Source organism: Pteropus vampyrus, unplaced genomic scaffold (genome assembly GCF_000151845.1).
Source record: "Pteropus vampyrus isolate Shadow unplaced genomic scaffold, Pvam_2.0 Scaffold3, whole genome shotgun sequence".
Classification (NCBI taxonomy): Eukaryota; Metazoa; Chordata; class Mammalia; order Chiroptera; family Pteropodidae; genus Pteropus; species Pteropus vampyrus.
In genome coordinates, this window is record NW_011888784.1 from 8,214,444 (window position 1) to 8,229,020 (window position 14,577).

Here is a 14,577-nt window from a genome sequence, read left to right on the forward strand (position 1 = left end):
TCAAAGAGTTGCTTGATCACATCCTTAATGTTCTCTTCTAAACAAGCGTTCTCATTTTTTTTTTTTTTGCAGAATGAATAGGCCAAGAATTTTTAGATCTTTAGTTCTAGTTCTTTCTTGCTTAACAATTCTGTCTAAGAATTTTCTCTTCTCTTGTATTTTAATATAAGCAGGAAGAGCCAAGCCACATCTTCAACATTTTCTTTAGAAATGACTTCAGCTAAAAATAACTAATTTCATCTTTCACAACTTCTATCTTCCACAAAACACTAGAACACAAATACGATTCAATTTCTTTATAATAAGAACCACCTTTCCTCCCCTTTCCAGTAACCGGTTCCTTATTTCTATCTGAGACCTCCTCAGATGGCCTTTACTAATTTATATTTCTAGCAACATTCTGCTCATAATTATTTAGATAGTCTCTAAGTTGTGGCTTTCTCTAAAGCTCTCCTGTTTTTCTTTCTGAGTTCACACCAGAATTGCTCCTTTAATGATAATGTAGACTTTTTCTAGCATGCACCTCAAAACACTTTCAGCCTCTACCTAGTACCCAGTTCTAAAGCCACTTCCACATTTTTAGGTATTTGTTGCTGTAGTACTTCCACTTCTTGGTCCATTCAGGCTGCCGTAACAGAATACCATAGATGAGGGTGACTTATAAACAATAAGAATTTACTTCTCATAGTTTTGGAGGCTAAAAATTCTAAGATCAAGGCTGCAGCCGATTCAGTGTCTGGTAAAAGCTTACTTCCCAGTTGACAGACAGCCGTGTTTTTGCTGTGCGCTCACATTGTGTGAAGGGTGAGAGAGCTCTCTGGTGTTTCTTTTCTAAGAACATTAACCCCATTCTTGAGGCTGACCTAATCACCTCTCAAAGCCCCACTGCCTTCTTAATTCCATTATTTTGTGGGATTAGGATTTCAAAATATGAATTTGAGGAGCACACACACATTCAATCGGTAGCATCATTTATGAAAGATACTTTTACTAACTATAGTACTCTAGATTAAGCTTTTTTCTTTGCAGTACTTTATAGATATTGCTTCATTGTCTTCTCATTTGCATTGTTTTCCATGAGAAATCTGCTATAATCTTTATCTTTGTTTTTCTGTGTGTATTTTTTTCTTATGCTGCATCTAAGATTTTATATTTAATATTAGCTTTGAGTAATTTTATTATGATGTGCCTTCATATAGTTTTTTTTTTCTTTTTTAAATGTTTTCTGTGTTTGTGCTTTTTTGAGCTTTCTGGATCTGTGTGTTTAGATTTTCACCAAATTTGAGAATATCTTGGCCATAATGTCTTTAAATATTTTTTCTTCCCTCTCCTTTGGGGACTTCAGTTACACATATATTAAAGTGCTTGGTGTTTTCCCCAAACTCACTGATGTTCTGCTCATTTTTTTCAGTCTTTTTAATGTCTGTGTTTTATTTTGAATTGTTTCTATTGCTATGATGGTTTGGCAGAAAGCCAGTGTGAATGTGGAACTACCTCATGTGTTTTTTTTTTCTTCTCAAGAATTAGTCCTTTGATACCTATTCTGTAATACCTGAAAAGAGCTGCTTCACATATTTTGTATTGAATTATTCTATTTTTTATGGTGTCGGAATAAGTTCAATACCTAAAACTCTATTATGACTGGAACTGGAAGTGTTGCTAACATAGATTTTTAAAATAAAAACACGAGCTCCAATAATATATTAAAATATTTCCAGAATCTGGGGCCATATGTTAAACTTCTGTATAAATCAAATGTACTATTTCAATAGAATAACACTAAATAAATATGTCTTAATAATATGATGTTTTTAAATTTTTTGCATAAATATGAACTATATGGCCAGGGATGGGACATAGCTTTCAAGATCATTCAAACCATACAATTATTGGCAGTAGCACTTCTAAGACTTACTGTCCTATTTTCAATTTCAGAGACACACAGTGCAAAGAACATACAAACAGATAAACATAAATTCTAGTTTTAAGGCTTTTCAACAAAAAAAATCATTGGTGTCCTAAAACATTTTTAATATTTAGAAAATATAAAGATAATGAGAGAGAGACTATGCTTACGTAAATAAAAGTTGCCTAGATCAAAGAGATTGTCTGTGTCCACTGGTAGAACATTAACTAGAATAACTGACATAAAAGTGAGAAGAGAGGAATGAGAATAACAAGAGGGACAATATTTGAAAGGGTGGATACATATTTGAGCTCACTGGAGGATACATCTTGGTTTCACCAAGTCCAGAGAATTTTTTACTGTTTTTCATCAAAGAAATGTTTTTTTAAAAAAATATTATATGATAAGGGATCTATAACTTCTGTATTGTTGTAGGAAGTTTTATGCAATTACAAAAATATTCTCTTTTCAATAGTTAGACATTTATAAGGGTGTAAGCAGCCCAGTAAAAATTCAAATATCCTGTTCCTTTTTCTAATAGCATTTCTGCATATTGACCACTAGATGGCAATCTATCCCCATTTGATGTCTTTACATACAAAGCATTTCCCTTGGAAGTCACACATCTGAATCCTAGATTGCTGTGAGTACGGAGGCCTCTTCAGTCACACATGTACTCATTCAGTACTTTCATAGCATCTACTATATGCCAGCCTGAGTATTAAGGATACAAAGATTAATGAGACACATTTGCCCTAAAGATTTTCACAGCCTCCTGTTGGGGAGTGAGAACTATGTAAACTACTAAGTAAAATTCAAAAAATAAGTTAGAGATGGTCTCTCTCTATTTTAGAATGGTTCAACTTACAATTTTTTGACTTTATGATGGTGCAAAAGTTATGCACAGTCAGAAGGAACCATACTTGAAATTTTGAAATTTGATCTTTTCAGGGGCTAGCAATATGGAGGACAGTACTTTCTCATGGTGCTGGGCAGCAGCAGCTAGCCGTGGCCGTCAGTCAGGCAATCACAAGGGTAAACAACAGATGTTCTACAGTGCATTGTGTTGCCAACGTTTTTTGGATTTTGTGCACGGAGCAGGATTAAGTTATCGACTAGGCTAAGTTATGATTTGGTAGGTTAAGTGTATTGACTTCATTTTCGACTTATGATATTTTTATTTTATGATGGATTTATCATGACATAACCTGATTGTAAGTTGAGGAGCATCTGTATTGTGACAGAAAAATGTTCTGAGAGCTCTTGACTTGAGAGCATCTGAAATATCTATGGACTTCTTCTGCTTCTTCTTAGTACTACTTTTTTATTTTACTTGGGGCAGTTTTATAATGGGGTTGATATCTAAAAAGTAATCTGATGCAGTAAATATTTATCGAGCATTTGGTATGTGTATATGCAAACCAAGGCGTTAGGTGCTATCATGGAGAAACAAATGACTCGTTTTTTCATTTATTCACTGCTTGAGACACTTACATCAGATAGGAGAGTTAAAACAATACATATATAACTATAACATGGGAAACGCTATAAGGTAAAGCCTTACGTTTCTGAAAAGAGAAGGTTAATTTCTGGCTAGGGAAATCAAGAAGGGCTTCATCTGAGAAATTCCATGTAAGGAATCTTTTTAGAGCAAATAAAATTCTGATTGGTAAAAATGACTGGGAATCTCTTATATCGGCCAGATAGAATAGCTGACAGGAAACATGACCATTAGTACAAAGCCTCTGCTCTCTCTCCATGGATTTTTCTAATTCTTACAGTGCTACTGACTGATCAGCTTGCAGTCCTTGGGTAGGTCAGCTAATTTTTCTTTTTAGAAAGCCCCGGTTTTCTTCTTTGTTACTGAGTTAACTAGACATATGCAATCCTGACTTCTCATCTCAAAGATATTCAGTTCAAAGATGAAGTGGTGGAAAAATATAGGTTTTATTTAGGGAATGAGAATTCTGCATTTATGGCTTAAGCGTAAGGTCCGGTTAGAGGCCGTGACAGGCTAAATCGGGTGCCCGTTAAGCTAATGAAGCCATTAAGATGGTTTCTAATTCAGTATGACTGGTGTCCTTAACACCAGGAAGTGTTTGGACACAAAAAGAAACACCAGGAGAGCATATGCACAGAGGAAAGATCATGCCTGTGAGGACACACCGCAAGAAGACAGTCAAGGAGAAAGGTGTCAGGAGAAACCCAAACTGCTACGTCTTGATCTTCGACTTCTACCCTCCAGAACTGTGAGAAAACAAATTTCTATTGTCTAAGCCACCTAGTTTCTAGTTGTTTGTTATGGCAGCCTGAGCAGACTGATACAGAGGCTATTATGAAGTAAGCCTGGAAAAGTAATGTGTGACCAATCTATAGAACTCTTTAAAACTGAGATAGAAATTATCTATTTGATTTAGTGTTCAATAAGAAACTATCACAGGTTATGAGCTTGAGAAAGGGACACTCTGGCTAGCACCCAATCAGCAGCTTGAATCTGTGAAAGTAAAAATATGTTGGGAAGATTGGGAAGGAAAATAGGGAAGGATTTTTAACACCATTTTAAAAAATGAAAATGATACAGGGGAGACATCATGATCCCAAAGGTGGTTCTCCCAGGGCGAGGCTCTGCCATCGCACTCAGCCGTGCTGCCCCCTGTGATTTCCCCACATGTGGGAGACTCGACTGCATAATTTCTGCTAGTGGGGGACTACGTTCGTGCTCCCCCCTGAAAAAAAAGAAAAGAAAAAAAGAAAGTGAAATTAAAGTGATGGGGTTTCATAGAAGGAACTCTAGATCGGCAGCCAGAAGGTCACGTTCAATGTGGGCTCTCTAGCTTAAGTCCTTGGTGACTTTTAAAAAGGTTCATGACCTCACTGGGCTGCTATTTCATTGTCTATAACACAGAAATGTTAATACTGATCATTCTCCTTTCACAAGATGTTTATTGGTGTCAAACAAGAAAACTGTTGAGAAAGTACTATAAAAATTAAAGAGTGCTAGATTGATAGATAATCTACATAAGCTTAGTGTTGAAAGAAACGGCAAGGACACAGAGTCTAATCTCCTCAGTTAAACGTAATTAAACAAATGTATAGCATTATTTATATGGAAGACGTATGTCCTGAACATTAGGTAGATTATATTCTTTGTTAATGTTTTCTCTTATATATCTGATGAATTCTATAGAATTCAATAGATACTTGGAAAAAGAGTAAGAGATCATTTAATGCAACCATATACACATTCTGGAAATACTTTTTTTTCTTTAATTGTTTTTATTTTTCAATTACAGTGACGTACAATATTATCTTAGCTTCAGGCATACAACGTATACAACATAGTAATTAGACATTTATATAATTTACAAAGTGATCACCCTGATAAACCTAGTACCCATCTGACACCACATATAGTTATTATATTATTGACTATATTCCTTATGTTGTACTTTACATCCCTATGACTATTTTGTACTTTTTAATCCCTTTCCCCTTTACCACCCTCTCATTTGGCAACCATCAAAATGTTCTCTGTATCTATGAGTTTGTTTCTGTTTTGTTTGTTCATTTATTTTGTGTTTTTTTTTATAGATTCCACATAAAAGTAAAATCATATGGTATTTGTCTTTCTCTGCCTGACTTATTTCACTTAGCATAATATAGACATAATTTAAATAAAAATTTAGCCATATTATCTTAGGCAAATTACTTGTGTGTGTGTGAATCTATGCTATAGATTGAATTAGGTTGGCTGCCTACTCAACTGTCCTCCCAAAATGTATACATGAAAGTCAAATCCTCAATATAATGATATTTGGAGGTGGGACCTTTGGAAGGTGATTAAGGCATGAAGGCAGAGCCCTCACGAATGAGATTAATGCCCTTATAAAAGAGATCCTAGAGCTATCTTTTGCCCATTTTCTGTCATGTGAGGACGTGGAGAATGAGGACTGTCTATGAACTGGGAAGCAAGTTCTCACCAACCACCAAATCTTCTAGTTTCTTGATCTTGGACTTTCCAGCCTCCAGAATTTTGAGAAATACATTTTTGTTGTTTATAAGTCACCCAGTATTGTGTTACAGCAGCCTGAACAGACTAACACAATCTAATTGGAAATTGTTAGAGAAAATTAGAAAATATATATTTTAAAAGAGCCCCAAAGATCACTAGATGGGTGAGTTATTGTTATAATAACAATTGGTGATAATAATAACATTCTTTTCAGGTTAATTCCTAAGGGTATTTAAGAGCTAAACCATTACATTTTTACTTCCTCTAATTGTTAGAAAATTCTTTCTTATATTTAGCTTAATTTTGCCTCCCTCTGATTTCTAACCATAGAACCTTGTTTTCTCCTCTTTGTTTTCAGCTTATTATTCAAAAAATGAGTATCTTCTCTCTTCCAAATTGGTACTCCTTTAGTTATTTGATATTGACTCTCATGTTCCTTTAAATCCATATTTTTTCCTAAAACATCCAAGTTCATTGACTCAAATCATATGTAATATGATTTCCTATCTCATCACTGCCCTAGTTGCCATACTCTGTGTATTTTAACTTCATAATCTCCTTAATAAGTAGTGCCTAAAACTTAACACAATAATTCATCTATGGGTGTACTATTGCTAAATACTTTTGAAAAATCTTCCTCCAGTCACTGTATTTTCTAATGACCAGTTCCTAGCACTGTGTTATTCACATAGTAGGTGCCCAATAAGGAATTTTAGTTTTTAGTATGGCTTAGATGAACATTTTAGGAAGCCATTTCCTGTTATTGGATCCTTTGTGTTTTTCAGTGAAGTCAAATCTAAAGTAAAAAATGTTTGCTAAAATAGCGTGGAAATTACTATGAAAAGTAGAAAGTGTTGGGTCTTATGATGGTTAATGAAACAATTAGACAATTTAGTAGGTGTAACTAAAATTTCAATAATAACTTAGAACATGATTATGTTTTATATCATTTAGAGGGATGCAAACATTTCCCCGTGGCACAACACAAAATTGTGTTGACTTGAAGCACAGCTGTGAGAAATCAAGTCTTGTCTTCTTTACATGTGTGTATTTTATACTCTTTTAAGTAGTGATAATGAACTATTCACAGAATAAAGGATGGAGAAGGATCCAAAGCCCCAAAACACATCTCTCTCACACCTTCTTCTCAGCTTCTCAGAGATATCTTGGCTTAACTTCCTTGTATGTGAAGCTGTCAATCAAACTAGGTGTTCTTGGTGTTGAGATGCCACTCAAAATGGACATAGTGCAAGTGAAACTGCCACTCAAAATGGCTGCCTGGCAAATGGAGCTGTCAGTCATTTTGAGAAGTTCAGTCTGTTGTATTGTCAATAAGATGGGCGGGTGTGTGCTTAAAGCTGCCACATCAGATTTAATAGAATCGAAAGTCTTGATTAACTCTCTATTCTGCAGTTCTTCAACCTTTTTGCTTTTTAATGAAAATATATTTTTTAATTTTTCGAAGCTTATAGTGACCAATGATTAAAACAGCATGGAGTGGTGAGAAGACTATACTTAGGGTACAAATTGCTAATGAAAGTGAGTGAAGAATTAGGTTGACTGCTGACTTCACTTCTCATCATAGGCCAAAGAGAATAGAGGACAGCCTGTGATAGGCGTCATTGGCATGCATTCATTCATTCACTCATTCACTCCTTAAATCTTTATGGTATTGCCTATTGGGAATCAGTCAATATCCATTGAAGTAAGACATTAATACATTCAGAGAAAAGTGGATTGAGGAGTGTCCATTTCTCAGCAGGCTCTGAGTAACAAACTATCCTGTGATGCTCTATTTTTGCCTGCTTCTCTATCATTCTTGGTTCAATTTCACTTGTTTAATGAAATCCCTTTGCTCTCTATTTGCTATATTGCTACAAGGGATGTTTTCTCCTTAATTATTAACTTAATGTCTACAACTGGCAAAAACTACTGTAGTTTTTAAATATTATGGTAAAGGTATTGAATTTGGGAGTGTTATTTGAATCTACTTCTACAGAGTATCAATTATAAAATTAATTTAAGCTGTCATAGTTAATATATGACTTTCCAGCCACACTTACTAGCAGACAATTAAGAGATTAATCTGTAGTTTCATCTAATTTATCTAGTTTATCCTATAGTTGCATCTAACTTTCATCAAAATCGCAGTTCCATGTTGGCAGAAAATGCATTTTGTTTTTAACTATTGTGTTAGAAACCATCACTGTGCTCAGCACAGGGTAAGCCCTCAGTAAACAGTGTTAAACGAAGGAATCTGGAGTAGAAAGTGCAACAGGAGACATCTCCCTAATATAAAACAGCTAGAGACAATCTTGCTAGTACACATAAGCCCAGTATATGAAATGATACGGCAAGTTCCCTGGTTCTGTGGACTCAGAGTGACTCAGTCTGGTTCTAAGTGCTCCTGTGTTGTTCTACATTGAAATATTGAACCACAGCCTTCAGGGTTTTTTTGTGTGTGTTTTTTTTTTTTTTGCGGGAGGAGGCATTGTGGGGTGGCTGGTTATAGCACAATTAACATCTGGAACCCAAGTCTTCCATTGCACCAATAAAATTAAGAGTCTAACATAATGCTATCCTAATTTTTCTCAGCAGTTCCTCTCCCAGGATTAGAGGCAACTCTGCCATTCAAACTTCAACTAGAAGCCCTATCACTGCCTCACTTGATTATGACTGTCACTATTCATCACTACTGCTAATGCGCTACTCTTCTCTCAAAATTGGTACTCTTTAGATATTTATTAGTATACTAATTTATGACATCTTGGAACCCCTGCCACTCTGTACAAGCCAGCCCCTATCTTCAGTCCAAGACCTTCCTCTGCCTGGTTCTTTCCCAGCTGATGCCATGGCTCTTAGCCAAGTTCCACAATGTTATGGAAAACAACCTCTGCCCTATTTTTGTTTTGATCAACTAAGTAAATAAACATATAACTATACCAATAATCTCCATTTCAAATGACAAATTACGAAAAGTACTGAATATATTCATTGATAGATTTCACAGTATTTTCTTTCTTTTATTTGTGCTTCTTAGCTATTTCTCTTAGCTATGTCTTGTCTCCTTAATTAATTGTAAATTTTATGAGATAAGGTATGGTCAACATCATGTCAGAAGCTTTTTACTGGGAGGAAAGAGGCTTGTGTTTTTCTGATGAATCTGCTACTACTTGGCGGAATTTCATGAGAAGTTTGCATTAGATTATTTTTAAGATCCTTTCCAACTCAAGAATTTTCTGATATTTTATCAATGAACAGAGAAATGAGGAAATGAGAGAAACATTTTTTTTTCCCCTGAGAAATGGGGAATTAGCCAGTATGAATGAGGAGTACCAAATCCCTGTCTAGACTGATGCTAGTGTTGCTCTATGGTGAGGTTCAAATGAGGGACAACATGTCATCATGGGGAGATGTGTCATATGAATAGAATAAATCATATGTAAGCTCAGTAGATTGGGATATGCCACTCTGATTTTGTTGGAGATACAGTTTTAATGTTTCTGTGCTTCCCTTGACAGACACTAGGTGGCATAAGTATTTGATTTTCTAAAATGGAGACAAACCTACAACTTGGCAAAAACATGCTGTATCACACTTCTTTCAGGCTCACTTAAGTAGCAAGGCTTTATTTTAAGAATTATGTAGACCATTCTGTTGGTTCAATTAGCAGTGAAAATGGACTATTTTGTGGTACAGAATATTTGTAATGAAAAACCTGTCAAATGTTGGTCATTAATATACAAAAACAGGAAAGATATTAGAGTCTAGAAAAGAAAGGAAAGATTGGAGGGAAAATGTTAATGAAAGAGAGACGGAAGAAGATGGACACGAATGAAAGAAACAGATGTTTCACCAGAGCAGAAATAGTATACTTAGATTTGGATAAAGGAATCATAGACTTTCAGAATTGGAAAAAGTTTTGGAGGCAACTTACTCTAACTCCATCCAGACAGAAAAATAAAGCACCCAAATGTAATATAAAGTGCTCAAACACATGTAACAGAGTAAGAATAGAAGTTTTCATACATCTGGCTATGCAGACAGATACCCAACAAATTTCATCACCGTAATGGTCAATTTGTTTTTATTGATACTTCAAGAGACCAATTAAAGGAAAATAAATTATTTTTGAGCAGGCAGTCATATCTACTTTTAAGTCAGTACATTAAATGAAGTTGATATGGTAGCAAAGCTAGCCATTTCAGCTGTAAATAACCTTAGAGAGTCTTCTATGATTTGTCTATGAAAGGCAAATTTAACTTTTAAGTTAAGCATATCTTTAACTTGGTAGCTTGAATGTTTCTATTACACAGATTTTCTCTCTTTTTTTTTCCTATCTACTATTATGCCTTTGCTTCTGGTGCTAATAAAAAAGAGACAGCATTACGTTGCAGCAAAAATTCCTTTGGTATACACACACACACACACACACACACACACACACACACACACAAGATGGCGTGACCATAGAATTTGTGACACTTTAGAAAAATAGCCTTGTTGAAATTTAATTAACGCGATAAACCATATATATTTAAATTGTAAAATCTAAACAGTTTTGACATAAGGGTACACCCGTGAAACCATCACCACGATCAAGATAGTGAAAATATAACCCACAAAACTTTCTTTATGCACCTTTGTAATCCTTAGCTTCTGCCTTTCTCTCCTTCCAGCTTCCCACAGGCATCCACTAATCTGTTTGTCACTATAAGTTAGTTTTCATTTTCTAGAATTTTAGATAAGTGGAATAACCAAATATGTATTTTTTTGTTTGATTTCTTTGACTCAGCATAATTATTCCGAGAGTCATCCAAGTTGCTGTGATCATCAGTAGTTAGTACTTTTAATTATTGAGCAGCATACCATCAAGTGTGTATATACCACACTTTATTATCCATTCTCCTTTTTATGTGCATTGTGTTTTTCTTGTTTTTAGCTGTTACATATAAAGCCTGTGCTGGTGCTCTCTCTCCCTCTCCCTCTCTCTGTATCTCTCTCTCCCTCTCCCCATCACTTCTTTTTCTCTCTACCTCTCTTCATATCAGTTCTGCAATAAGTCCAGGCTTTTACAAAATGAAGAAGATTTCAAAAAATTTGCTTTTAGTTAAGCCAAAATCTCTGAAGAAAGGGAACATTGAGAATTTATCTAAGGATTTCTCCTCCTCAGCAGTATTTACGTTTTTGGCTGGATAATTCCTTGTCATGAGTGGCCGTCCTGTGCATTGCATGTTAGCATCGTCCTTGGACTCTACCCATTTAGGTGCTCATAACGTCCGCCCTCAGAAGTTGTGACAACCAAAAATGTCTCCAGACATTATCAAATAGCAAATGTTCTCTTTGGGGCAAAGTTATCCACTTTGAGAATTTTCTAACAGTTTAAAATGGAAGAAAGAGAAAATATTAGCTAAAAAAAAAAAAAAAGATAGATTCAAATTTAATAAATTGTTATGACCCAGTCATTTGGAGAATGCTTATAATGTACTAGGTTAAGCATCCTAACTATGTTGTCTTACTTTATCCTCACATGAAACATAATATAAAATATATTTTACAATTCTTATTTTATGATTGAGAAAAACGATACTGGATTATTTAGGGTCCAGTCAGAAGTCACAGAGCTTTTGAGTTAAAGTCACCTCAACTAAGTATTAAGTTATTAACTAGGCAACTAAAACATTAATCGGAGAACTGTAAGGTATGGAGGGCTAGTAAACTGGCACTGTGATGTGGGTGTGGAAGTAACGTTAAATTTTACTGTTTGCTGATGTCAATGATAAACATATGTGACCCTGGCTGATTCCAGGCTACCAACCTGACATCACTGAATGCAAAGTTGGAGAGAGAAGAGCATAATAAGTTTACTTAAACTTTATATAAGGAGCTCCATTATACCACATGTGCTAAGGTGTCACTGAGGTAGCAACTGAAGAAAGCAGTCACCATGCCTAAGACTGAGAAAACGGAGAGATGAAGTTGGAATTATGAAAACTTAGAAGCTTAGATGACAGCCCCAAGGAGATGAAACGCCGACCTCTGAAGAAGAGGTGCCACTTGACTAGTGCTGGAGTCTTTGGTCTTGAAGGACAGACCCTCTGGGATTAAGACACAGGTCTCTCAAAGGGAGAACCTTAGCACCAACTGACTGGTGCTGCTGTCTCTACTGTTCTACAAACATTGGAACAATGTAAATTAGATTTGGCAGTTGCCACAGGAAGGGATTGCTGCTGCTGGAGTGAAGAAGCGTTGCTATGGTGAGACTGGCAGAGAAAGGAAACAAAGAAAGGAGTCGCCTCCTCCCTCATCCACCTATGCAATCTTCCTGAAGCACCAAGCCCAACGGGGAACCGCTGGCAAAGCAGAAATGTAGTTTATGGAGTGTCAGGCCCAGCACCACAAAGCAGAATATAGAAGAGTGGGATTGCAACTGAGAGTTGATGGCACAGATTCCTAGTGAGATATAGGGTCACTTATGTAATTATTAATACATATTAAATATGTAAGGCTAGTTAATATTATATAGATTTTTATTCAAGTAAATCTGACTCTGTACTGTATGTTTTTTATCACTCCATTACATTATCAAAAAATATCGGTAATTGTTTTTTTTCTCTAATGATGTTTATCTTTAACTTGTGTATGAGTAAATTATACTACTATTTTGATCTATGGTGGTGATACTTTTTTAAATTGCTTACATGATCTTTATTCTTCTTAGAATCGAATGCATCCAAAAATGAATGCATGTGAGGAATTGATTTGATGAAAATGGATGGAATCTGGGTTCCAAAAAAGCATTCTTATCATAAGTCTTCAATATATTCACAAAGCTGATTAAAAACTCAGTAGAGAAAAAAATCTCATGGTATACAAGCATTGTGAATTTCTGAACGCAACTTTAAGATTTTCTTTCAGATATCTAGGAATGTTGTATTAAAATGGCTAAATGGAACTGAAATATGGGCATATTTGAAGATCCCCTTCCATTATACAAATCACCAATCAAATGGAGTTGGAGAAGATATAAAATGCTTGCTTTAAGGCTCTCTACACACACACACACACACACACACACACACACACACACAATACAGAGAAACTATATAGTGAGAAAAGACAGAACTTGATAAACTTTAGATGCCACTCATTGTAAGGTATTCTATTATTTATTTGCCACTAAGGTAAAAAGATTGCCACTTAAATTATGACATACCCGTACTTGTAAAATACATCACAACTTCAGAGATGTTAAAATGTGAAAAACCATTTACCTTAGAATCTATAAAATGTAATAGAAATAAAGGATACAATAAATTAGGTATGTGGGTTATTAATGAATTAAGTTACAGGGATTTTGCACTGATGACAAGAAAAAGTGCTTTCAAATACCTTAGTACAATTCTTCAGGTATAGGGATATTTTATCCTTCCTATGTTTTTTTCTCAATCTCCACCAAACAACAGACTAGAAGGGTAATTTTTTGTTGGTATATAGAATTATAATTGAACCTATGCAAGGTTTTTCTAATAGTAAGTTACATTAGTTTATGTACTTCAAGAAGCTGATATCAAGATGGGATTAGAAATGACATAGGTATATTGGAGGACAGAGCAGGGGAAAACAGGACAGCCTCCAGACTGTAATGCAGGTATGGAAGGAGAGAAAGAAGAAAGAATTATTGAGGTAAGAAGAGTCTCTGACTTCAGCACAGTTCCAAGAAAGGCTTGGCAAGGCTAATGGGAAGCTCCAAGTCCAAGTCACCTGTTGGAAGAGTAACAACACATCTTGCTGGAATGGGCTTGCTTTCAGCCCCAACAATGATCAGTGATTGCCTGGATGCAGCTGCAGGAAGCATTACCTTGGTGAAAATGTGATGGATCCAGAGGGATAGCAGCTGAAGGTGTCAGTCAATTATACTCCCTGCGACAGGAGAACTAAGCAGAGCATTTTCATATCTGCACTATAAGGCCCAAAAAGCACTGGAGGAAGACTGAGGATTTTTCTCAATAATATGTGAAAATAAGATGAAATCTAGTGTTCTGAAATGGAATTCATTCCAAAGGCAGGGGACAAACCATATGAACAAACTATTGAAATCTTTCTCAGAGCCGCAGTTTTATTACTACACAAATCTATATTGTGATCTGCAAATGATGAAACTTCAGGAGCGAAAATCACAGCTGGAAATGAAAGACATTTAAATTGCAAGAATGTTTTTGAGCATGTACCGGATGATGATGTAGAAGCAATATTTAGAAGTCTACAGATGATGCTGAATTAAGTAGAATGGTAATAATGAGCACAGCGTATTCATATACAGAACGACCTCAGCCATTTAATTACTGTGCTGGGCTAACATGATAAATGTACCTGGACACAAATCAATGGTAAATGGTTCCCAGAACAAAGCATTCAAGAAAACCATGTATACTAAATAGAATAGTGTTTGCAATATGCAGCCAGAAATAATTCTGACATTAAATCACAGAGTTGAGGCAGCAGAATTCTAATTACATATTGAAAGTGGGTCTGGTAGATGAGTGAGCTACTTTCTGATTACAAATGTGCTATTTTGGCAGGTGCCGTTAGGCTCAGAAATACTATTTGTTGCACAAAATGGCTCTCTATGTCTTGGAGTATAGGAAAAAAATGCCTA

At 35.4% G+C, this 14,577-nt stretch overlaps 1 non-coding gene across 1 annotated transcript; it reads left to right on the forward strand.

Moving 5' to 3' along the window:
• The first annotated feature begins 4,475 nt into the window (after positions 1-4,475).
• Positions 4,476-4,635, forward strand: LOC111741673. The gene has a single exon (XR_002781057.1). It is a non-coding gene; the product is annotated as a U1 spliceosomal RNA (small nuclear RNA).
• The last annotated feature ends 9,942 nt before the right edge of the window (positions 4,636-14,577 follow it).